At 40.3% G+C, this 23,510-nt stretch overlaps 1 long non-coding RNA gene across 1 annotated transcript; it reads left to right on the forward strand.

The window, feature by feature from the left end:
* The first annotated feature begins 888 nt into the window (after positions 1 to 888).
* LOC120319356 lies at positions 889 to 12,496 on the forward strand. Its single transcript, XR_005559738.1, has 3 exons — positions 889 to 1,340; positions 5,854 to 5,931; positions 12,293 to 12,496. It is a non-coding gene; the product is annotated as an uncharacterized LOC120319356 (long non-coding RNA).
* Positions 12,497 to 23,510: the final 11,014 nt, after the last annotated feature.

Raw genomic sequence — 23,510 nt, forward strand, 5'->3', positions numbered from 1 at the left:
AACTTTCTCTATCTAAAGAGCTGCCATCATACATATGTAGCTTACTGGGACTGCAGTCAAAAATCTATGGAAAATATGAAGTGATGAATCATTCTGTTGCGATTACAAAACTATGTTAGTCCATTATCACTTTCCATGAAAACAGAAAATACAGTATGTATACAAAATGTTGGAGCAGACCAGGGAGAGTTGGCCTCGAATCCCTGTCAGCTACAAAGTTTAGCGAGGTGCCTTGACCCCCTAGACCAATGGTGGCTAACCTATGGCATGCATGCCACCGGTGGCACACAGAGCCCTGTCTGTGGGCACATGTGCCATTGCCCCAGAGGGATGTGGGGCGGGGCTCTTCCCCTCCCCCTCTCCATGTGCACCTGACTAGGTGGGAGCTGGAGAGAGCAGGGAAACCAAATCCAGCAGCACTCTCGGTCTCTTTCTCTGCACCGGGAGTCTGGGAGCAGCTGTGAGAGCTGGGTGGGGAGAGGTTTTGGTGAGAGAGCGGGAGACAGCACATGGCCTTTGGAAGCAACGGGGCAGTCAGGACAATGAGTGAGCAGCGTGAGTTTGGAGAAAGGGTGAGCAAGCTAGCGAAGCAATGTGAGTTTGGACTTTGGAGAAAAGGCGAGCAGGGCAAATGAGGAAAGTAGTATGCACATGTTTGGACTTTGGGACGGTGACCAGGGTGAGCAAGGAAAGTAGTACACATGTGTTTGGACTTTGGGAAGGCAAGCAAGGGAAGCAGCGGGAGTTTGGACTTTCGGAAGGTGACCAGGGCGAGTGAGAGAAGTATCACGAGTGAGTTTGGACTTTGGGAAGGTGAGCAGGGCGAGTAAGGGAAGCAGCAGCAGCTTGGACTTTGGAGAAATGGTGAGAGAAGTGTGAATGAGCGAATCAGAAAGCACTTGGAGGAAATGCAAGAGAAGGCTGAATGAGTGAAGCAGAAAGCGCTTGGAGGAAATGCGAGAGAAGGCTGAAAGAGTGAAGCAGAAAGCATTTGGAAAAAGGAGATCCACAAATGGCCCTTCACACACCCATGGACTCCGTAGGACAGGATGCCATGAGCGGCATGAGAGTCCATGTTACCTGCGCTACGCCGCCCAGACCCAGCCTGGTTTCGACAGCCAGCGGCGTGTTCTCCTCAGCCCAAGAGTGGCTGGACTGGGCAAGGCGAACTGACAACATGCCAAACCTGTCTGGGCATGTGCAGAGACAGCGGCGAGCACATGTGCCTGGCGCCTGGTGTCCCGGGTGATTGTTTTGCAATGCAGGCTGACCGTATACTGAGTGCTTCCCTTTCACCAGGATGCCAGGCTCCAGGCTGGCGTCTGGGCGGCATAGAGCAGGTAACGTGGATTCTCATGCTACTCATGGTTCCTCTCCCCCAGAGTCCACGGGTATGTGAAGTGGGCGAGAGCTGATTTCCATCAGAGGATGCCTGTTTTTCTCCCTCCCTAATTACAAATACCTTCCTGCCACTCTGCTCTCATGGCTTGTGGCTCTTGTCCAGCAATTTACAGTGGCCTTTCAAGCCATGGTCACCGGCAGCATAGCCACCAGCTGCACTGGCAGTCTGTCTCCCTCCTCTTGTCCCTTCCTGGGCACGGAGGGAGGGAGGAAGGGAGAAAAAAAGGAAGGGACAATGAGGGAGGGAGGGAAAGAAGGAAGGGACAATGAAAGGGAAGGAAGGGAGGGAGGGAGGGACAATTGGAGGGAGGGAAGGCACCCACTGCAGTTCCACCCTCTCAACCAGACACCCCTGGATCCCCCACAACCCCACCTGCACCCCCCAGAGGTGCCCCGCAACCTGAGTGACATTGAGCTGGCCATGCCCCCCCAGCCATTGACTGGGCACTAACTAACAAAATGAAATTCAATGGTGAAAAAAGCAAGGTTCTACATTTAGGCAAGAAAAACCAAATGCACAAGTACAGCATAGGTGGCACCATGCTCAATAGTAGGAACTGTGAGAGGGACCTCGGAGTCCTAGTAGACAATCACTTAAATATGAGCCAGCAGTGTGCGGCAGCTGCCAAAAAGGCCAACACAGTGCTAGGCTGCATTAACAGAGGGATAGAATCAAGATCACGTGAAGTATTAATACCACTCTTCAATGCCTTGGGAAGGCCACACTTGGAATACTGCATCCAGTTTTGGTCACCACGATGTAAAAAAGATGTTGAGACTCTAGAAAGAGTACAGAGAAGAGCAACAAAGATGATTAGGGGACAGGAGGCTAAAACATATAAGGAACGGTTGCTAGAATTGGGTATGTCTAGTTTAACGAAGAGAAGGAAAAGGGGGGACATGATAGCAGTATTCCAATATCTCAGGGGCTGCCATAAAGAAGAGGGAATTAAGCTATTTTCCAAAGCACCTGAAGGCAGGACAAGAAGCAACGGGTGGAAAATCATCAAGGAGAGAAGCAACCTAGAACTAAGGAGAAACTTCCTGACAGTGAGAACAATTAATCAGTGGAACAGCTTGCCTCCAGAAGCAGTAAATGCTCCAACACTGGAAGTTTTTAAGAAGAGACTGGACAGCCATTTGTCCGAAATGGTGTAGGGTTTCCTGCCTGAGCAGGGGGTTGGACTAGATGACCTCCAAGGTCCCTTCCAACTTTACTACTATTACTATTACTACTTCACTTGTCAAAAAGTTGCAAAAGGTGATCACATGACCGTGGGACACTGACCATCATAAACAGTGCTTTTTTCTTTAAAAAAAAGTGCTGGAACTCACACACGTCATACAACCTTGCCTACCCTACAGGGTTCCATCCAAACAAGGTGCCAGAATTCTGTTCTGGGCGTTCTAGGAGAAAAAAAGCCCTGGTCATAAGTATGAATCAGTTGCCAAGCATCCAAATGTAAATCATGTGATCCTGGGGATGCTGCAATAGTCATAAGTGTGAAAAATGATCATAAGTCACTTTTTTCAGTGCTGTTGTAACTTCGAACAGTCACCAAGTGAATTGTTGTAAGTCGAGGACTACCTGTACTTTATCACTTTTTTCCTTTTTTTGGTCAAGTTTTTGACACCTTGCTAGATGATTGGTAGTACTCGAATACTGCAGCCACGCCCACCCAGTGGGCCACACCCACCCAGTGGGCCATACCCATCCAGTGGGTCACATCCACCTGGCACCCAGCAATAAATAAGTGGGTTTTGGGTTGCAGTTTGGGCACTTGGTCTCTAAAAGGTTCACCATCTCTGCCCTAGACCAGGGGTGTCAAATGGCTGGCCCGTGGGCCGGATGCATCATAGCGAAACCGCGGCCACCCCGTTGCCAGCAATGGCAAAAAAGTCACGATATGTTGCAACATGTCACGTGACATTGCGAGTTTGACACCCCTGCCCTAGAAAGTTATTTTCAATCATACTAACCAACTTCCCACAATTCTGTGCTACTCCAGTCTCCTTAGAGGCAAGGTAAGAAAAAGAAACAATAAATTTCACCCTATAATTTTAGTTACATTTTAGAATATAAAAGAAAGTGAAGATAAGACATAATAAGATGACAGTGGTCATTACTCTTTTCAAATGTGTTTAAAAACTCAATGCATTGAAAAGAAGTCAAAGAATCATTTATGCCCTGTTGCTATTTTCATTTGAGGAAATAAGTTGTACTTTTCAGTCACCTGTACTCATTTTTATAGCCACTTTCTTTTTACAATGCTCCCTGGTTTGGAATAATCACTTCTGTTTTGTTTTTTCTGCCAGATATCAGTTTCAGGGCTTCCTTTTTCCCAGGTACCTTTATCACAGACTGGCAGAGATGTTGTTCAAGCTATTGCCATTGGTTCTTCAAACCAGAACCAATACCTGAGTCCACTGCAACTTTCTGTAGATCTGGAAAAAGCTCTTTCCAAATTGCCTTAGGAGTGGAAGCACACAAGCACACAAGTATTTAAGACAAGATGGTAGCTGTAGTTCAATATCTTGTTCCATCCCACTATAGCTAGCTACTCTCATCAGAATCCCATTAAATTTGGTAGGACTTATCCTCAGACAAGAATAACATCATTTATCCCACTCTAAGCTTGCATTCAATGTAATTATATTGGCATACTTTTTATAAAAAATAGTAATGCATGCATATATATATATATATATATATATATATATATATATATATATATATATATATATATACACATACATACATACATACATATATTATGCAAAACTGTCACTTTTTGAATCTGCTTATGTGGTTTACAGGAATAAGTTGAAATTTTGAATTTAGATAATAACATATAATTACATGCTGTAATCAGACATTAAAAAGTAGTTTTAAGATAGGTTAGGCTATGCCAAGCCAGGTTCCTGTGGGGTCTTTTGTTTGCCAGAAAAGTATCATCATTGCATCAAATCCTGGGTGGAACATGTTGCTACTAATATTTCTAAAGGTCTGGTTATTGCACATGTACCAACAATAGCTTTTCCAGAAGGACAAATCCTTATTACAACTCTTATTAAACATAAGCTGAAATCAATATATATTCATTCCTGCTTGCACCCTCTTCTTTTTAAATTATTTCTGTATGGCTTAAGAAGTGAGGAAGCGGAGTCACTGCCTGAAACACATCAAGCAAAACATTGCATTGCTAAATATTTTGCATCAGGGCAGATAAGGTCAATAGGTATATCGCAAACCCATCTCATATTTTTAGCTGGAAGGCAAACGCTTTCCTTTTCCACCTACTTAAATATTGAGCTTGCCTTCTAGGACTATGACTAATGAGAGATGAGAAGATCTATTTCTACCCTAATCTTTATGCATTTCAGGTAATACCAAATGCTAATTAATTGCACACATTTTCAACTGAAGAAATCTGGGCAGTAACTTTGCAGGGATTGGTTCTCTGGTTGCTAAGCTTTTCCTTCAGTCTGCTGCATGCATGTCTTCCCAATCAGACTGAACCTACAAAACTTTTTGCATTTGCAGATCATTGGGAAAATCATACTTTTTGTTTCTTTTTCCAGCATGACATATATTTTTAAAACTATACATGAACCTAGATGGTAAACTAGACCTTGATGGTACCCTGATGGTATAATTTTAATCCGTAAATATACTTTCATGTCAAATTGCTTCAAGAAAGATTTTTCACAAAGATCACACAAAGATATATATATCACATCACTTTACTCGTTTTCAGGATAAGCAACAGGCTAAGAATATGTTAAGTCATATTCTAGAAAGAAGTAGAGAGAAGCACTTTACACAGATATTTTTTTGCTTCTCTTATTACTACTTTCTCCAAGCACTCCACATATTGCTCATGATTTTTATAGATCTGTATAGATGCAGCTATGTTAGATGGGACTTCACGTAATCATAATTTCTGTCAATCTGCTCTAGCCCACAATTTTAAATAAATTCTTCTAACGTGATTCTATAAGAATATACAAAAGAGTGGGTGATGAAAAAGTCTTATGTTGGGTGTCACTTAGTTTCCATATGAAGAATGAGTTTCTGAGAGTTAAGTATAAAGATGTACAACCGTCTAGATCAGGGGCAGGCAACCTTGGCTCTTTTATGACTCGTGGACTTCAGCTCCCAGAATTCCGGGAGTTGAAGTCCATGAGTCATAAAAGAGCCAAGGTTGCCTATCCCTGGTCTAAGTGGTCTACGCTGCTTGTTGAGATTCAGCAAGGTGGTTCAACTACAGTTGTTGCAGGTTTCTTACGGGACAACTTGGATCAAATTTTCTTTATGTTGATTCAATCACTTCTAAGCCCTCTTTGCTAGTTTTTCAGACATCTCTAAATCACATGTTTCTGAAATGTTTTCATTATTGATAATGAATTTTACTTTTATTTTTTTTAAAAAATAACATTTTTTTTCTTCAGGTGGTGAAATACTTTGTCAGCGACAGACTAATAAATGCAAATATGTTCTAGAGAAAAATATATAAAATGATGATTCATGTGAGTAAAGTATATTCCTACTATCATATCAGAAATTCAGATCAGACAAGATAAAGTGCAGTCCTTAACACAATTAACTTGCTGTCAGCTATAACTGAAGATATGATGAGGGTCTTTAATATTACAGATTAAATATTTGTAAACAATATTTACAAATACATATAATAATAGCTATTAATCATGACAATTAAATAGAACCCTGGTTTTCGAAGGCAGCAAGCTAGTAAACATCAGCTGCCATAAATAAGACAGGAATGTGTTATTGTCTCTTGACCTACTTGTTCATTTTCTAGTTGGCAGCCACGGAAATCAAGCTGCTGAATAGACTCTTAATCTTGTCCAGCAGGGCTCTTCATGGTCTTATTATTTACTTCCTGCATTTTGAGTTGCCCATAATTTTATACACTATGGTATGACAAATTTGTTTTTTAATTATGTTCATAATGATTCAGTTTGGAATCCAGTTTTGGAGTTTATTATATTTAATCAGGCTGCTCCAAAAATTTATCAGTTCAACTAAAGTTTCGATTTAAAGTTAGATTTGTAAATCTGAAGTTTAAAACTTGGTATTTCAGGTTGGTTGTCTTTGGAAATCTACTTAGGGCACAAGCAGACCCAAACTTCCTTTAATTCCTTTAAAAATTATGATTTTTATGGTGTGCCTTTTTATAGATATATTTTTTAGATTTTTTGTGGCTTCTCCATAGAAAAAAAGATTATATCAAAATGCAAGTGGGTTAATTAAAAAACAGGATTTTGCTATTTTTATTTTTTGTTAAATACCCAAACAGCTATGAAGTATTTAATTTTTAAACAAGATTGTATAAAATATGCAGATATAGTATACCTTTATACTTAGCTGGAGGAAGCGTCAGTTTGTGATTTCATACTGAAATGGAAAAGAAAGATTTAGGATAGGATCTGTGGAGCTGGAAAAAGGATTAGTTGCATTAAAGGAAAACAATGGTTAAAGGTTCACAGTCCACCATTCTTCTTAAAAAGGTGTAAAGGGTTCTCTTGTCCAGTCATGACTGATTCAAGATGGCGAAGCTCATTTCCAATTCCAAATCAAGGGAGTCTATTTTCTCTGATAAATGTTTCCATCATCATATGGCCAGCATTAAAATAGATATTTAGGTACTTATTTAGCTACTTGCATTTGCATGCTTTTGAACTGCTAGGTTGGCAAATAACGGCAGCTCACCCTGTCACACAGCATTCGGGTCTGTCAGGTTCCCAGCTGACAAGTTCAGCGTCTTAACCGCTGAGCTATTGCACCCCAGTTCTTCTTGAGCTCTACAAAATATTTTAAAACATACCTCCTTACAGGAATCAAAGCTAACTTAGATAAAATATTATTTAAGATTCACCATATTTCTCAGAAAGAATTGTGGCTGGAAAAACATGGTAAACTGTTTCTTATGGTTAAAAAGTGGGGTTGTGAACCAGACAATTTTGTCAAATTAAAAAAAAAGAATCTAGATTTTGTTCTAATTAATTTAGAAGGATTCACACTTTAGCATTGAATGCTATAGATTCTTTTTGAAGTTGCCAGGTTCTAATTAAACATTTGGTCACCAAGTGCAATTAACAATCACTAGTCTAAACCAAAGACCCTCTTGATGCGGGTGAAGGAGAGTACAAAAGTTGGCTTGAAACTCAACATTAAGAAAACCAAAATCATGGCATCCGGCCCTCTCAATTCCTGGCAAATAGATGGGGAAGAAATGGAGGTAGTGACAGATTTTATTTTTCTGGGCTCCAAGATCACCTCAGATGGGACTGCAGCCAAGAAATTAAAAGACGCTTGCTCCTGGGGAGGAAAGCTATGGCAAATCTAGACAGCATACTAAAAAGCAGAGACATCACCCTGCCAACAAAAGTGCGTATAGTCCAGGCCATGGTTTTCCCAGTTGCAATGTATGGCTGTGAAAGTTGGACCATAAGAAAGGCTGAGCGCCAAAGAATTGAGGCCTTTGAACTATGGTGCTGGAGAAGACTCCTGCGAGTCCCTTGGACTGCAAGGCGTTCAAACCGGTCAGTCCTAGAAGAGATCAACCCCGACTGCTCTTTAGAAGGCCAGATCCTGAAGTTGAAACTCAAATACTTTGGCCACCTAATGAGAAGGAAGGACTCACTGGAGAAGGGCCTAATGCTGGGAAAGATTGAGGGCAATAGAAGAAGGGGATGACAGAGAATGAGATGGCTGGATGGAGTCACTGAAGCAGTAGGTGTGAACTTAAATGGACTCCAGAAGATGGTAGAGGACAGGAAGACCTGGAGGAACGTTGTCCATGGGGTCGCAACGGATAGGACACGACTTCACAATTAACAACAACAGTCTAAACTAAAGTTAAAAACTGTCCAAATTTGATGCAACCCTCCCCCCCTCCATAATGGCATCTAAGGGAATCTCTTTCAACATAATCTGAGTGCTATGCCACAATGGAGAAAAACAGTAGAACTGGATGATTTTTTAAAAAAGAAACTAAGATACCAATTTTACTAATAAATAGTAATTTTATAATGACCATCTGGAATGGAAAAAAAAATAAGGGAGAGGAAGAATCTCACCAGAGCTGGTTGTCCCTCTTCTCATCTCTTAACTAGAGTTTGACCAAATGACTATGGCAGTTGAAGAAATTAAGCCTGATACAATTACTCTGATGGAATTATCTGCATCCTATTACATCCCTGATTGATGATCAAATATTGCAATGTTTCCTAGTTTTTAAAAGGATCATTGAATAATTGCGAGTAGGATGCTGCCTAAAATACAATACAAAAGTAGTTGTATTTTTCCTCAGTTAACCTTTTCGAATTGCCCAGAACATGATTTAATGTGCTTTGCAAGCAAATGACTGTGTAGTGCCAGTATTCTTGGAGACAGGCAGGCAACGTACGTGCAAAACTTTCATTGGCATACAACATTATAGGTTTTTTTAAAAAATATAAAATCTATACAAGGCTTGATGATGTAAGTGTGAATTTAATTTTTTTTCAGGACCAGTAGGTACATGTAAGTATGTAAATGTGCATATGTACACAGAGATAAGGTATTGGATATTTACTAAACTTCTAGAGACCTTGAGCAAACATTTTAATTGAATACTTAAATCATTCCATGCAATTCATTGTTGTCATCATAACTTTCATGTTACATAATCCATTTATGCTGGTCTATGACCATAATAAACCTTTGACTGATATAAAGTAATTTATGAGGATTATTCTTGATTAAAAGCTGCCCACATCTTAAATGGATAAAAACCAAAACATGAAATAAAAATTCAAACTTAAAAACATCTGCATTGCAGTTTGTTTATTTCAATCACAAACTGATTGAAACTGTCACTCGTATGAACAATCACTCAGCATTTAAACACACACACAAAGAGAGAGAGAGAGAGAAATAGAGAGAGAATATATATCAAGAAGCTGCCTTTCTGGATGATAAAACTCAAGAAATAAACATTTACTTTCCATTGTCTCCAGCAGTCTTTAAAATCAACAGAACAAAGGGACTATAAATAATTTCATTGCACTTTATTGAACTCTTGATTGACCACCATTATATTTTTTTATTTGTTAGACCTTATAAAATCAATGTTCCATGAACCTTACAACCTACAAATCTTTTGAAAAGAGTTTTTCCCAATGAGATTGAACAATGGAATAAAATTGGCCTTCCAGAATCTGGGAGGACTCCAAAATGACTTCTCTACAAATAGAATACATGAAGGTTAAATGAAGATGGCCTCAGTTCCAGTCAGTGAAAGAGAGGCTTGTTTGTACCACTTTATTTTCAAAGAAGGCAAATTGATCATATCTGCCTTTCTTGTCCACAATGGTGACAGCTAGTCCAATGTTCTTATAGAATGTAAGCACATTGGAAAATGCTTGGTTGTATAAGTTTCTTACTATTCAGATTTCTGGAATGGTTTTATAAAAAAAATAATCACTGGCAGTGTCAGATACACAACAGTTTTGCAGCATGTCTTAACTAGCTGTTGGACAAGATAGAGGTTGGGATGCCAATATTGTCACTGCTACCATTGCCACTATTGCCATCACAAAAATGCAGGAAAATAAGTATAGTTTGGGGCATACTAGGTGGATATTCTCACAATCAAAATGTATCAAGAAAGTATCAGGCAGGAAAAGGCTGGGTTAATGATTACAGTTTTAGTATTATCATTTAGCAATATTTTTTATTAATATTATGACTTGCCATCTAGCTTTAAAGAGAGATTTATACCAATTTTGTGAAGGAGAAAAAAAAGAAAACTTGAGGAAGATTAATGCTTTGTCAATTTATACTTTCTTTTTCAGCATGGTCCAAGTTAATCTATAGGAAACAAATTAATTGGGATTTAACCAAGAAAATACTTTCTAGAAGTTGAAATGTTACTTTCAAACACAGGAAATAAATCTCACATGGCGCCTAGAAAAAAGAAAAACATAAAAACCATGAAATTAATGGGCACAATCTATCTAAAATCACTTTTTGCATTATTTCAATTTAGAAAAAAATAGGAATGAATCAACATAGTCATAAACTGAGAACTGTCTGTACTAGAATTTATTATTTGAGCACTCTATTTGTGAGATCTAGAAGGCTCCAATGCTGTGAAAAGTAGAAGGAAAGAGAAGAAGAGGACAGCCAGTAGCAAGATGGATGGACTCAGTTAAAGTCGATATGAGTGCACTGTTGGAAGACCTAAAAGATCAGATCAGGGACAGATTATTGTGGAGAAAATCTATAATAACTTTATGGCACATAAAAAGTGTCATCATTGCTTATCATTCTTTAAAGCTGGATTTGGCAACCTTTTTGTGTCAGATGTATATATTTGCAAACCACATTGTAAGTGATAACACAAATGGCTATGATACAGCTATCACCAATAGCAAAATATCCTTTTGCTTGGTTCATATAATAAACTTATTTCCAGAATTTCCCTGACAACCCTTCTCTTCATCTTATTTATGTCCACTTTTCTAGCAAAGCTTTTTTTTTTGTTTCCTATGAATACATGTCACTGATGTGGAATTATTGGATGATTGATTGCAGGATCCCTGTTAAAAATTCAGATATTATAGTGAACATAAGTATGTCTGTTCAGACTGCTGCCTTTGCATCAGGTTCTCAATTTAAAGAAAACAAGCAAAGGGAGAAGAACTCTTTCAGGCTGGTAGGAAGTAGAATCTTAAATTATATAAATTTAAAGAAAGAGCATCTGGATAATATACATAAAGTCTGAAAAACCATCTGTTTTTAGTTTGATCATTAATTAAGCATTGCCACAGTTTAACAGAATTTTAGATTATCAGGAATATTGCAATTCAAGTTGCAGAAAGTATTTTCAATTGCGAACACTGAAGATGAGGTGGATGACAATGTGAGACAACTTGCAAAGAGCAAATAAATCTCACTATTGGCAGCCATGGGAGAACACTAAATTCCTATTACCAATCCTTTATTATTGAATGTTATGCTAAAACTTCACTAAATCATTCCTAATCCCATACATTGTATAAAATGCTTGCTAGTACAATTGACTCAGAAAAAGAGATCATTGAGCTTTCAAAAAAGATGCTTTTAAAGTAATCATCAAATTACAATGTGAATCATCATTTGCATCACATGTTGCTATAAATTTATTTTACTTATGATTCATGACAGTGTTTACAGCATTCAGAAAAACTGACTGCATATTCATTTGGAAAGATGAGCCTTGGAGAATAAACAAGTATATTAGCACTCAGGTGTTTAATATTAAAAGCAAATGCAATCCATATTTTTTTTCAATATTATAAATATGTGGGCACCTCTTCATTAGAAACCAGAAATAACATTTTACTGGCTAACTGTTTATGAAGTTTGTCAAAAGGAAGACAGGTAATTCACAGAGCTTTACAGATAATGTGCAATGAAATTAATATAAATAATTAATATAGCAATCAAATTAAGTTTCAGTTTAAATTAATCCTAAACATAATAAGGTACAATTTATTGAATCTGTCTTTGCTGGTTATAATTAAATCCTAATTGTTTCAAGAAGAACCATTTTTTAAAAATCTGCTTCTGGGAGCCTCTGAGAATGAGACCCATTCTTACTGCAGGCAGCAATTATTCCAAAATATAGGAATTATTACTCCTGCCTTACTTCTTGGTAAGCAGAACCTTTAGAAGGTACTGCCAGCTAAGAAGGGTAGAAACTAAGGGGGACAGATATCCAGGCCCCAAGCCGTATATGGTTTTATTAATAGTGACCAGAATCTTAAATTGCATTCCATAATCACTATCTGAACTCATTTGTTCATAAGAACTATTGTAACTCTGTGTCTCAATTTTCAGTGTTGATAGGTGGTCCAAAAGGATACTACGATTTACAATAGTGAAGCCCACTGAAAGATCCAGGAAGAAGGATGTTTGTCCTACTTTCATCCAAGCCTCATCACAGATCAACCATTAGAGCAACCCATGTACAAATCTGAATGAAGATAAAAACATTCCAGAGAGGATATTCTTACAATTGACAATTATATACTTGTACTCTGATATCGGTGTTCTGACATCTCTTTTTCCACCACTCAATTTCAGCAAAGTGATTTTTAAAAACCCTTCTCACAGAAGAGTAAAAACACATAAATACCACAAATTAAATTAGAATAAATGATTTGGCAAGGAGGAGGGGTAAGGTTAAAATAGAGGATCCTACTAGTATTTTGAAAATTAGAACAAAATCTGGAGACATGATTGCACAAACTTCAAAATTCACTGCATAGCAAGTATGTGAAAAGAATACAATTGTTTGGGATTATTTTTGAGACTTGGTATACATAACTATGAATGTATGAGTGCTTAGCACAAATTCTACAAACAGATTGTCATTGACAAACATTGTCCACTTTGTAGAATTTTAAATTGCATTAGAACATTTACGGATTTTCCTTCCTACTTGGGAGATCACACAATAAAATCAGATCATTGCATTTTATCTCCTCCCCCCCCCAGCTCAATCAGATGAAGATATTGATAAAGAAAATACTTATGGCTTTTGTTAAATCAGGAAATATATGGAGTTTGAAAAAAATTAAAACATTTATCCTAAATTCAACTAGTTGAAAAATGTTAGCTTGAATAATCATTTACCAAATATGGGTTATATAAAGATAATTAAAATACTTAGGCTGATTGTGTCAAGTCAGTGCCATTTAACTAAGTGAAAACTGCTGACAACAGCAACTGAGTAGTGAAATATGAAGTATAAGTAGCATGGTCCAGCTTAATTCTGTCCCACTAGTGTAGCATTACTTTATGATTGAAAATAGTATTGTTGCGTCCTTCGCGAAATGGCAAGACACGAGAAGCAGATGTAGTTCTCAGGAAACTTCTTTATTTCAGTTCAGCATACTGGTTACAAGATGCTGACAACTCCCAAAACTCCCGGCCTCTTTTATAAGCCATTCCCGGGTCAATCTGCAACTTTTGGCGCGCCAGCACTTGCGCATGCACACAAGTACTGGTGACAGCCTGTCTAGTCCCGGGCAGCTTGCACCTGCCCGGGACCGCCTGCAATGCCCCGAGCCTGCTTGCACAGGCTCAGGACATAACACCCCTTCCCCCCGGGCTAAGACTATTGATCATGTCATAATAACACATAACCCATTGCGAGAGTAGCGCCATACTACCTCATGCTATGCATTTCTTTTGTTCCCATCAGTCTCCGTGTTCTATTTCCTCTGTGTACAGGAATGTTCTCTGTTAACTCTGTTTTGCCAATAGAGTTACAAAATCCTCTAAATACTTAGGGTATCTTCTGGCTCTCTGTGACCTCCTAACCACTGGGTACCTGCCAGGTACCCCTTGACTGAGGGGTGATGCCTATCTGTCCCCCCTATTATACCCTGGTGGTTCCCAAGGGCTGTGCTCCAATGCCTGGCCTGCTTGCTTGCTCACCGGGCTCGTCAGGCCAGGGCTTCTTTCTTTGTTTGACCTGGTTGTCCTGCCTAGCTGCAGGCACTCTGGCCCCTCTAAGTGACTGTCACTGTTGGGCGATTCTGTGGAATCTCCTAGGTCCGTCCAAGACCTGTCAGGAGGTTGTCTGTCCCCTGGTTCTCGTTCTGTCCCCGGGCTTGTGGGGGTTTCAGTGCTGTCTCAAAACTCAGTTGTCCCCTGAGTGAAGTCAGAGGTGTTGTAGTCGGGATTCGGTTCCTCGACCACTTCCCTGTATGTTTGCCCCCTTCTAGGGACAGGGGTAGTGTCGGGCCAACTAGAAGGAGTATGTGCCAGCTCTCTTGCGGGGTAATGGTTTGTTGGGATGCTCCTGGATATCCTCCCTGACTGGAGTACTGAGTGATGCGGGTGAGTGGTGATTATGCCCCCGGGGTGACTCCCTGGCTGGAGTAGGCGTTGATGCCTGATGTCTAGTTGAGCTCCTTGAATTCCTGTTTGGAGCACTCGCGGACTCTTGGGATAAGCTGTCTGTAGCTTCCTCATTAATGATGGGCAGCAGCCCATATCCTTCCCTTTGCCCAAAGGGGTCCCCCTCCCCCCCTGGAAAGGACCCAGGAGTCTCAGCGGGAAGGTCCCATCTAAGGTGAAGCTGGTCGATGTGTCGACGCAGGACATGACTGTTGTCTAGAGACACCTCGTAAGACAGAGGACCTTTGACCCTGGATACACTAGCGGGGACCCATGAATGACCGGGCCCGTAATTACGAGTCCAAACCGGGGCACCCACAAGTAGTTGTCTAGGTGCCCTGGGGAGTGTGAAAGAAGAAGGAAGTCTGTCCGAATGCAACCAGTCAAGCTTGGTAGTCAGTTTGCGCCCCCAGCGAAGTTCAGCTGGGCTTCTCCCTGTAGAAGTGGACGGTGTAGTGCGATAAGAAAGGAGGAAGTCAGCCAACCTGTGATGCCAGTCTCCGTAGGTAATTTTCTTCAAAGCGTCCTTGGTGATGCGAACCATGCGTTCAGCCATACCGTTGGTGGACGGGTGGAAAAGTGCAGAGGTGGCATGACGAATCATGTTAGCCTGTAAGAAACCTTGGAATTCGGAAGAAGTGAATTGAGGGCCGTTGTCAGACACGAGGACGTCTGGAAGCCCATGTGCAGCAAAAATCCCCCTCAGTACTTGAATAGTCTTTGCAGTGGTGGTGGAAGAGACAGGTACAACCTCAAGCCATTTTGAATGGCTGTCAACTAGGACCAAGAAGAATTGACCCTGAAAGGGCCCAGCGTAGTCAATGTGCACCCTAGACCATGGAGACTGTGTTTCCTCCCATCTATGTACAGGAGCTTGGGGTATTTCGGGGCGCGAAATACCTATCTATTCCCTATCTAGCCCAGGCCACCACAAATGGCTGCGCGCAAGTGCCTTCATGCGTACAATGCCAGGATGACCCTCGTGGAGGGAACCTAAGACCCTAGTCCTCATTGAGGTAGGAATGACAACTCTGCTTCCCCAAAGCAGACAACCCTGGAAGGTGGACAATTCGTTCCTTTTAGACCAGAAACTCTGAAACTCAGTACCAGGACAGCTCTCTGGCCATCCAGATAAAACCCAAGAAAGGACACATGAAAGTGTGTAATCTGTGCCTGATTCAGCGGCTACATCTCTGGCATTTAAAGGAGACTCGGGCAAGGCCTGAATGGAGAGAAGATTGATAGCTGGTGCAGGGTCAGCTTCTATTACCGGCAGGGGTAACCTACTGAGGCCATCAGCATGGCCCATTTCCTTCCCAGGTTTGTGAAATAGGGAGAAATCATAGGCAGAAAGAAAGATAGACCATCTTAGCATTCTGGGGGAGATGATTTGGGGAGTTTGCTTACGAGTAGTAAACAGTCCCAACAAAGGCTTATGGTCAGTGAAGACCATGAAATGCCTGCCAAAAAAAAAACCTTGAATTATTTAATTCCAGCAACAACAGCTAAAGCCTCCCTGTCTATTTGAGCATAATTACGCTCGGCAGAAGACAAGGTTCTGGAGTAATATGCAACAGGAACCTGAGTTCCATCTGACCTGAGGTGGCTTAATACAGCTCCTACCCCATAAGGAGAAGCATCACAAGCGATGCACACAGGAAGGGATTCATTGAAATGTGCAAGTACACTGTTAGAAGTGAGTAAGGCCTTGACCTCATTGAAGCTTGCTTCATGCTTTTGTGACCACTGCCACACTGCCTGTTTGTCCAATAGCCTGTGAAGAGGCTCAGCTACACTAGCCTTATGTGGAAGAAAGGAATTGTAGAAATTCAGAAGGCCCAGAAAAGCCTGTAGTTCGGCCTTAGACTTTGGCCTAGGAGCATGCATAATAGCCTTCAGTTTGGATTCAGCAGGGTGAATCCCAGTAGCATCAATTTTGAATCCCAGAAAATCAGTAGAAGGCACTCCAATTTTACATTTGTCCTTCTTAAGCTTGAGGCCCGTTTTCCTGAACCTTAACAGGACAGCCCTTAATCTCTCAGCTAAATTGTGTGTAGAGTCTCCTGCAATTAAGACATCGTCAAAATAGGGGCAAACCCCTGGTATACCCTGTAGTGTGTTTTCCATTACGCTTTGGAAAATTCCAGGAGCGACATTTACTCCAAATTGTAGCCTCTTCACCTTGAATGCTCCTCTGTGGGTCACAATGGTCTGAGCTACAGCAGCATCATCATCAACAGGCAGCTGTTGATATGCCTGAGCTAGGTCAAGCTTTGCAAAAACACGTCCCCCCCTTGAGGGAGGCCAGAATATGACTGACCACAGGAACAGGATAGGCATGTTGCTGCAATATTCAGAGTGCATTTGTAATCGGCACAGATGCGAATGTCCCCATTTGCCTTGAGAGGCGTGACAATGGGGGTTTCCCAGGGACTGGAGTCAACAGGTTCTAGAACTCCTTGCTGAATCAATTTGTCCAGCTCAGTGTCAATTTTACCTTTTAAAGCAAAAGGGACCCTTCTTGCTTTAATTCTAATGGGAGTGACAGTGGGGTCTAGCTTTAGTGACACAGGGGTCCTTTGTATGTGCCCAGCTGGGGGCTGAAAACATCTGCAAATTCTTTGCAGACTTCTTGTAGGTCAAGTGTTTGCAGACTATTGAGCCCTGTGACATGTATTCCCAAGGCCTCAAACCAATCGAGTCCTATGAGACTCGTTCGTTCACCCCCTACTACTATTAGATCTAGTGGACCTTCAAAATCCTTATACTGTACGTTAAGGGTGGCCTCCCCCTTAACACACACTCTGGAGTTTTGAAAGTCTGTTAGCACAATGTCGGAAGGCCTCAACTTGGCCTGAGTTCCACTGCCAGAACAAATCTTCCTAAACGTTTGCATGGAAATGATCGAAAGTGCAGACCCCGTATCCAGTTCCATAGCCAATGGAACCCCTTGTAGCTTCACCTTAAGTGATAGCTTTTTCTTAATGGGCTTGTGTGTGCCTGTCCTATAGATGCTTCTTCGCGAAGCGCAAAACCCCACCCTATTTTGGCTGGGAACCCTGGTACCTTTCAGGCGCAATTCTTCCTGAGGTTGTACCTTCTGACGGCCCAGGCACACAGCTGCAATGTGTCCTTGTTTTCCACATGCCCTGCAGATAGCGGAGCGGAACTTGCAGTCGGTTCTCTTGTGGTGACCTCCACAACCGAGGCACTTGGGGAGAGCTGAAGAGCTTCCTTTCTGTTTTCCTTCCTTCGTGGGGTAGAGACGGTCCACTTCATCATCAGGATCCTCCTCAGAGTTCCTTTGGACTCCTTCCTGGTGCATGGACGCAGCGTCTGGAGTGCTTCTGATCGGCCGCATGTTTTTGATGGCGCCACCCGCTGCTTTTTCTGCAGTGACCTCTATCAAGGCATCCTGGAATGATAAGTCTTCTTTGGCAAAAAGTCTCTGCTGTAACTCTCTATGCCTTTGTCCACATACAAATCTGTCTCTCAGTTGTTCTTCGAGGTCCTTGAACTCGCAGTGTTTAGCGGCTTTTCTCAGAGCAGCAATGTATTCCTTGGCCGATTCTCTGGGTCGTTGATCCCTCTGTTCGAAGGTGTGGCGCCACGCGATGACGGACAACTTGGGCTGTAAGTGCTCCTTCAGTAGCTTTTTTAGATCTGCGTAGCTGACAGATTCTAGAGGAACAGGTGCTGCAATGTTCTCAGCGATTTCGAATGCGTCTTGACCGCAAACGCACAGCAGGGTGGCAGCCTTTAAACTATTTTCCCTTACTTGATTTACCTTGAGATAGTTTTCCACCCTGGCTATGTAGGACTCCCACCTCTCCGGATGTGAGATGTCGAATTCCGAAAGCCTTCCAATTTTTGCCATTTTGTAGAAAGGAAGGGTCTATCAGCCAGCCTACCCCCGATGCTCACTGGATTGGCGGGTAGTTGCCGAGTCAACGCCGTTCCTGCCGCTCAGGACTCCTCGGGTAAGCTTACACCTTTCTTCTGTCGATGTAAGGCATCCCATCCTTGTCGCCAGTGTTGCGTCCTTCGCGAAATGGCAAGACACGAGAAGCAGATGTAGTTCTCAGGAAACTTCTTTATTTCAGTTCAGCATACTGGTTACAAGATGCCGACAACGTCCAAAACTCCCGGCCTCTTTTATAGGCCAGTCCCGGGTCAATCTGCAACTTTTGGCGCGCCAGCACTTGCGCATGCGCACAAGTACTGGCGACAGCCTGTCTGGTCCCGGGCAGCTTGCACCTGCCCGGGACCGCCTGCAGTGCCCCGAGCCTGCTTGCACAGGCTCAGGACATAACAAGTATGACGTTGCTTCTTCTATTATTTTTACTGAGGTTCCATGTAACTTTCAAGTTTACATTAAAAGATATTTATCAGAATTGTCAACATTATAATTGGTACTTTGCTACTCCCATTAATAAGGAATTTTCTATTTACTGTAGGTTGTAAAAAAGTATCGCAAATATTTTGATAATTCAGTTCAAAATGTTAATGCATTTTAAGCTTAAAAACAATGCCACAACAACAAAACACTGTGTCCTTGCTTTCTGAACTAATGGCAACACTGCAGAACTCCATACAAATTTGGATCAGAGCTTCTTTATTGCCAGGTTTTGATGTTCCTATATACAATGTATAATAAAGATATTTTAGAGTGTTGCTCAAAATTCCTTGCTTGTTATAAAAACATCATAAAAACATCTATAATTCAAAAGAGCAAGCACTAATTTTCAGCTTTAGGTATTTGCTTGCCAACAGCTTTTTTTGCTTCTTTTTCTCAAGATGTCTGGGTGTGATATGACCTCAGAGACAGGATACAGTAGCTGATGGGCCATTTGTCTTATCTAGAAAATTAATCTTAAATACCCATTCTGTCCATCAATCTGTCTTGGGGGTCGGGAGGTGGCTTGTTTTGTTTCATAACACATTCTGATAGGCTACAGTGATAGGAATGGCTTTAAGGTTAGACTTACATCATTGGTAATTTTGCGGTTGGTATATAGAAGAAAGAGGCCTCCAATGCCTCAGAGATCCTGCCAACAGATTATTTTTAAGATTACTGCTGTTGTTCTTTTTGTGGCCTTTTGCTTTCTTTTGCATAAATATAGTTACCATTCCGCTTGCTCTGTTTATCTTGAAAAACATTAGAAAAAAAGACAAAACTTTGAAGAACCTTTTGCTGTTCTTCTACAGCTAAATTGTTACTAGCTTGTAAACAGCAACAAGAGTTGCAGAAACCATCATCCCACAGCGGTAGCATTATAGATGCAAGGATTGCAAGAAATGTTCAAGTGAAAGAGAACGGCGGTCAGGAGGGATGAGGTAGAGATCAAGATGATGCTCTGGGAAGCTTTGATGTGGCATGTAATTAAACTTAAGTTTGTTTCCAATTAAGAAAAATTGGGTTTCTCAGCCCCAAGTTCTGACTTGCCTGGAATATTTGCTAAATAATGTCACTGCTGAGGTGAGTGGGGGGAAAAATCAAGTTTATATTTTCAATTAAAGCATTTCTTCATTACTTCATTATTATTAGCTGGTTATTAGACTTTTTTGTATTCACAGATAGGATTCTTTCTTGTAAATATTTCATGAACTAGTCAAATACTGTTTCAGTCAATTACAAGAAAATTAAATAAATGGGACAGACCCTGGATCTTATTTAATGATTTGTGATATAGTTTGAAAAAAGCTATGACTGAGCTTTAAGCAATGTCACTTGGTTTATTCTAAAATAAGAAGAATAAACAGCTCAATGCTCTTGCAGGAAATGATGAAATGCTAATATCAGGGTTCAAGGGGGAAAACCAATTATGGCTAAATGACTCATTATTACCATATTTATACATAAGTTAGAAATATGAAGGAACTGCCAACTGAATATAGTGGCAACTTTTAATCGGTCATGTAAAGAATCAGAAGGCAGAGTCAACTCACTGAAAGGATATAAAAGAAAGACTGCAGACTAAACAGTGTGAATGGAATGCTAAGATTCGGTGTACTGGAATAATCAAAGGCCAGTTAGTGAAAATGCTAAAGAATTACCCAAAAAGAAATACTCTAAAGCAGTGGTTCTCAACCTGTGGGTCAGGACCCCATTTGGGGTCAAACGATCAATTCACAGAGGTTGCCAAACAAGGCTGTCTGCCATTTTTCCCCCTTTTCTTTGGCCATGGCCCTGGCACCTGGTGATGTATGAGTGGTTGGGGGTCACCACAACATGGGGAACTGTATTATGGGGTCGCGGCATTAGAAAGGTTGAGAACCACTGCTCTAAAGGATATCTATTAAAATTCAAATATAGGTGAAAAAATGTAATTAAAAGAATGACCACTCCTATATATAACACTATGGGGAACAAGGGAAGAAGGAGGAAGATTGAACTCAGAGACTGATGCTCAAATTATCCAACTGCCAATCAGACTGACTCTTGTAATAATACAATTATTATCACCCTAATCCCATCATCCTGTACAGGTAGGCAATTAATTATTGTACCAAAACAATTATAGCCAGCTTGCATCAAACCAAGATTGTTATCACCTGAACAGATGGCTAGGCAGCAGATCAGACAGAACACTGGGATAGGAGCATTCACTTCTTCTTGCTTTCTTATTAAAACAGCCAGTCTATTCCTATTCATTAGAGACTTGGGATATCAGAGTAGACCAGGAAGGAATATTTTTAAGGATCTGGCTCCTTGAAATCCATTCTGCTGGGCTGGCTTTTTGTTTTGTTTGTTTTTAGTGTTAACAGGAGTTGCCAAGTAAATAATGTAAATAATACCCTTTGTGTAATTTCTTCATTTAAAAGGTTTGTCTTCAAGGAAAAAAGAAAAGTTTTTGATCCAGCAAGAAAAGTTTTATCTACTTTCTGTTTGAATTATTAAAAAGATGGAGGTCATTTAAGGTTATGCTTTGCAAACACATCAAGATATGTCCTATCTGTGGTTAGAAAATGAGAAGAATTGCCTATTTTAAAAAGTCAACCTAAAATCCTCAATTTATTTTAATTTTTTTGATGAGAGCAAAATCATTTGGATTAGAAAATTAATTTGTAAAGTTGATCACACATAGAATTTGTCCTGAAACTAACTTTAACACATTTAAAGATAAAAATCACAGTTTTTGGTCATGCATAGTTTGAATAAAATCCTATCCCAATGTTTGATATTTTGGAATTCATCCAAGGACTCCACGAAGATGTGCCTTGGCAGCAGTTTCATCATAAAGTAATAGTCTGACTTCTCCCTTGCATTACTTGATAATTAAATATTTTCTCTGCATATTGGTGTGACTGTAGTGTTTGTTGGGGGAGGGGATAGCCACTGAGAATGTTCATCTCTATTGCCCCATTATATGATAATTCCATGGAGTTTGGACATTGAGGCAGTTGACACTATTTGGTCAGATTGGATGGGCAGATGAATGCAGGATAAAGCAGGTTTGTAATATATAGATTTATTATATTTGGATTATACAATGGATAATTATACAGGTAGTCCTTGCTTAACAACCATTGATTCAGCAACTGTTCAAAATTTTGATGGTACTGAAAGAAGTTTGTTGTTGCAGCATCCCTGTAGTCATGTGATTGTGATTCGAACATTTAGCAACCAATGCATATTTACAACAGCTGCAGTGTCAGTGGCCAGAAGATCTCCATTTGTGATCTTCTCACAAGCAAAGTAATTGGGGAAGCCAGCAGGTCTCAAGTTGCAGCCTTGTAATGTCTCACTTAAGACTGCAACTGGGACTGCCAGAACAGCCATTACTAAGCAAGACAGTGAAGTGATGTTTTGCTTAATGACCACTTTTAGGATTGTTAAGGATTAGGATTATTAAGTGAGAAATATCTGTATTTAACATGGAGTTCACTAAAACAGATCTTCAGATGAAAATACCACTATGTACTTAATAACCATCCATCACCCTCATAGAGGTAGTTTTTCCCACATGTGCAAGATCCGCTTTTTTCAGATCAACTGAATGTTGATCCATTGGTTCCAACAAAAGTTTACCAACTGGTTTAGCACCCAAGCATGACCTCATGAGCTGAGAGAGAGAAAGGCTGGCAAAGTCATCCAGCCAGTTTTCAAGGCTAAAGTAGGACTAGAATCCACATACTCCTGTTTTCTATCTAGCTTGGGGCCTTAATCACCAGAACAAATTTGGTCTCATTGATCAGAAATAGTAGCATCTCTAATTCCTGCTCTCAGATATGATTGAGAAATCATACTGCAGAAAGCAAACATGCATGGAATCTTTCTTTTCAGTTAATACCTTACCATTATACTGTATTCTATTGTGCATGAATAATGGATAGGTATGTGACAGCATTAGAGGCCACTTAGGTTAACATGCCAACTGAAATTGTATGACATGATTTTAAAGATTAAATAATCCTAGAATGTTACTCATAAATATTTTACTTTCTAATCAAGTCAGTCCGCATGCAAGATAATCCAAATATGTTGGGAAAGCATTCAATGTTGAAACATTATTTTCTTTTTACATTAGCAAAGAATGTCAAAATTAGAATGTAAAGAACATTCGTATTTTTGCAAAGGATTAAAGTTTTAGGGAATGTGGCTTTGGTTGTTTCTTTAACAAACTGGAACCATTCCAAGGAGTTGATCAGGTGTCTGCAATCTATGGCAATGTGAAAATTGGGTCTGTTTAGAATGTCAGCCAACTGAGAACTGCACTTGGGGTGATAACATCTTATTCTGCATTACACAAAGAAAAAGGAAAAGAAAATGAGTTTTGTTTTCTTTTTCCATTTTTCAAAAATTCCCCTGCTTGCTTCATAATTATAAAATGTTCAGGCTCCAAGCTTGTATTTACATAGCAGGCAGCAATGAAAGGCCAAACATGTTTTACTCTATATATATATATCTCATTCCTGCATAAAATAACATTCTAATCTCCCTGGCATCCTAAAGAGACCTTTTTAAAAAGAAATTTGGTTCAATGGCAACATGGTAAGTACATTTTACCCTCCATCTTCAACTTTAGCTCTCTCCTTTTTTTGGCGATGTATGAATATGGCTTTTTCAACAACTGTTCTCCATCATCAAAGGACCCTGGTCATAAAATTGTTTAAATGAAATATTTATTTGCTTGATTTTTAGCTA

The sequence above is a fragment of the Crotalus tigris genome, unplaced genomic scaffold (genome assembly GCF_016545835.1).
Source record: "Crotalus tigris isolate CLP2741 ecotype Arizona unplaced genomic scaffold, ASM1654583v1 scf7180000020652.315424, whole genome shotgun sequence".
Classification (NCBI taxonomy): domain Eukaryota; kingdom Metazoa; phylum Chordata; class Lepidosauria; order Squamata; family Viperidae; genus Crotalus; species Crotalus tigris.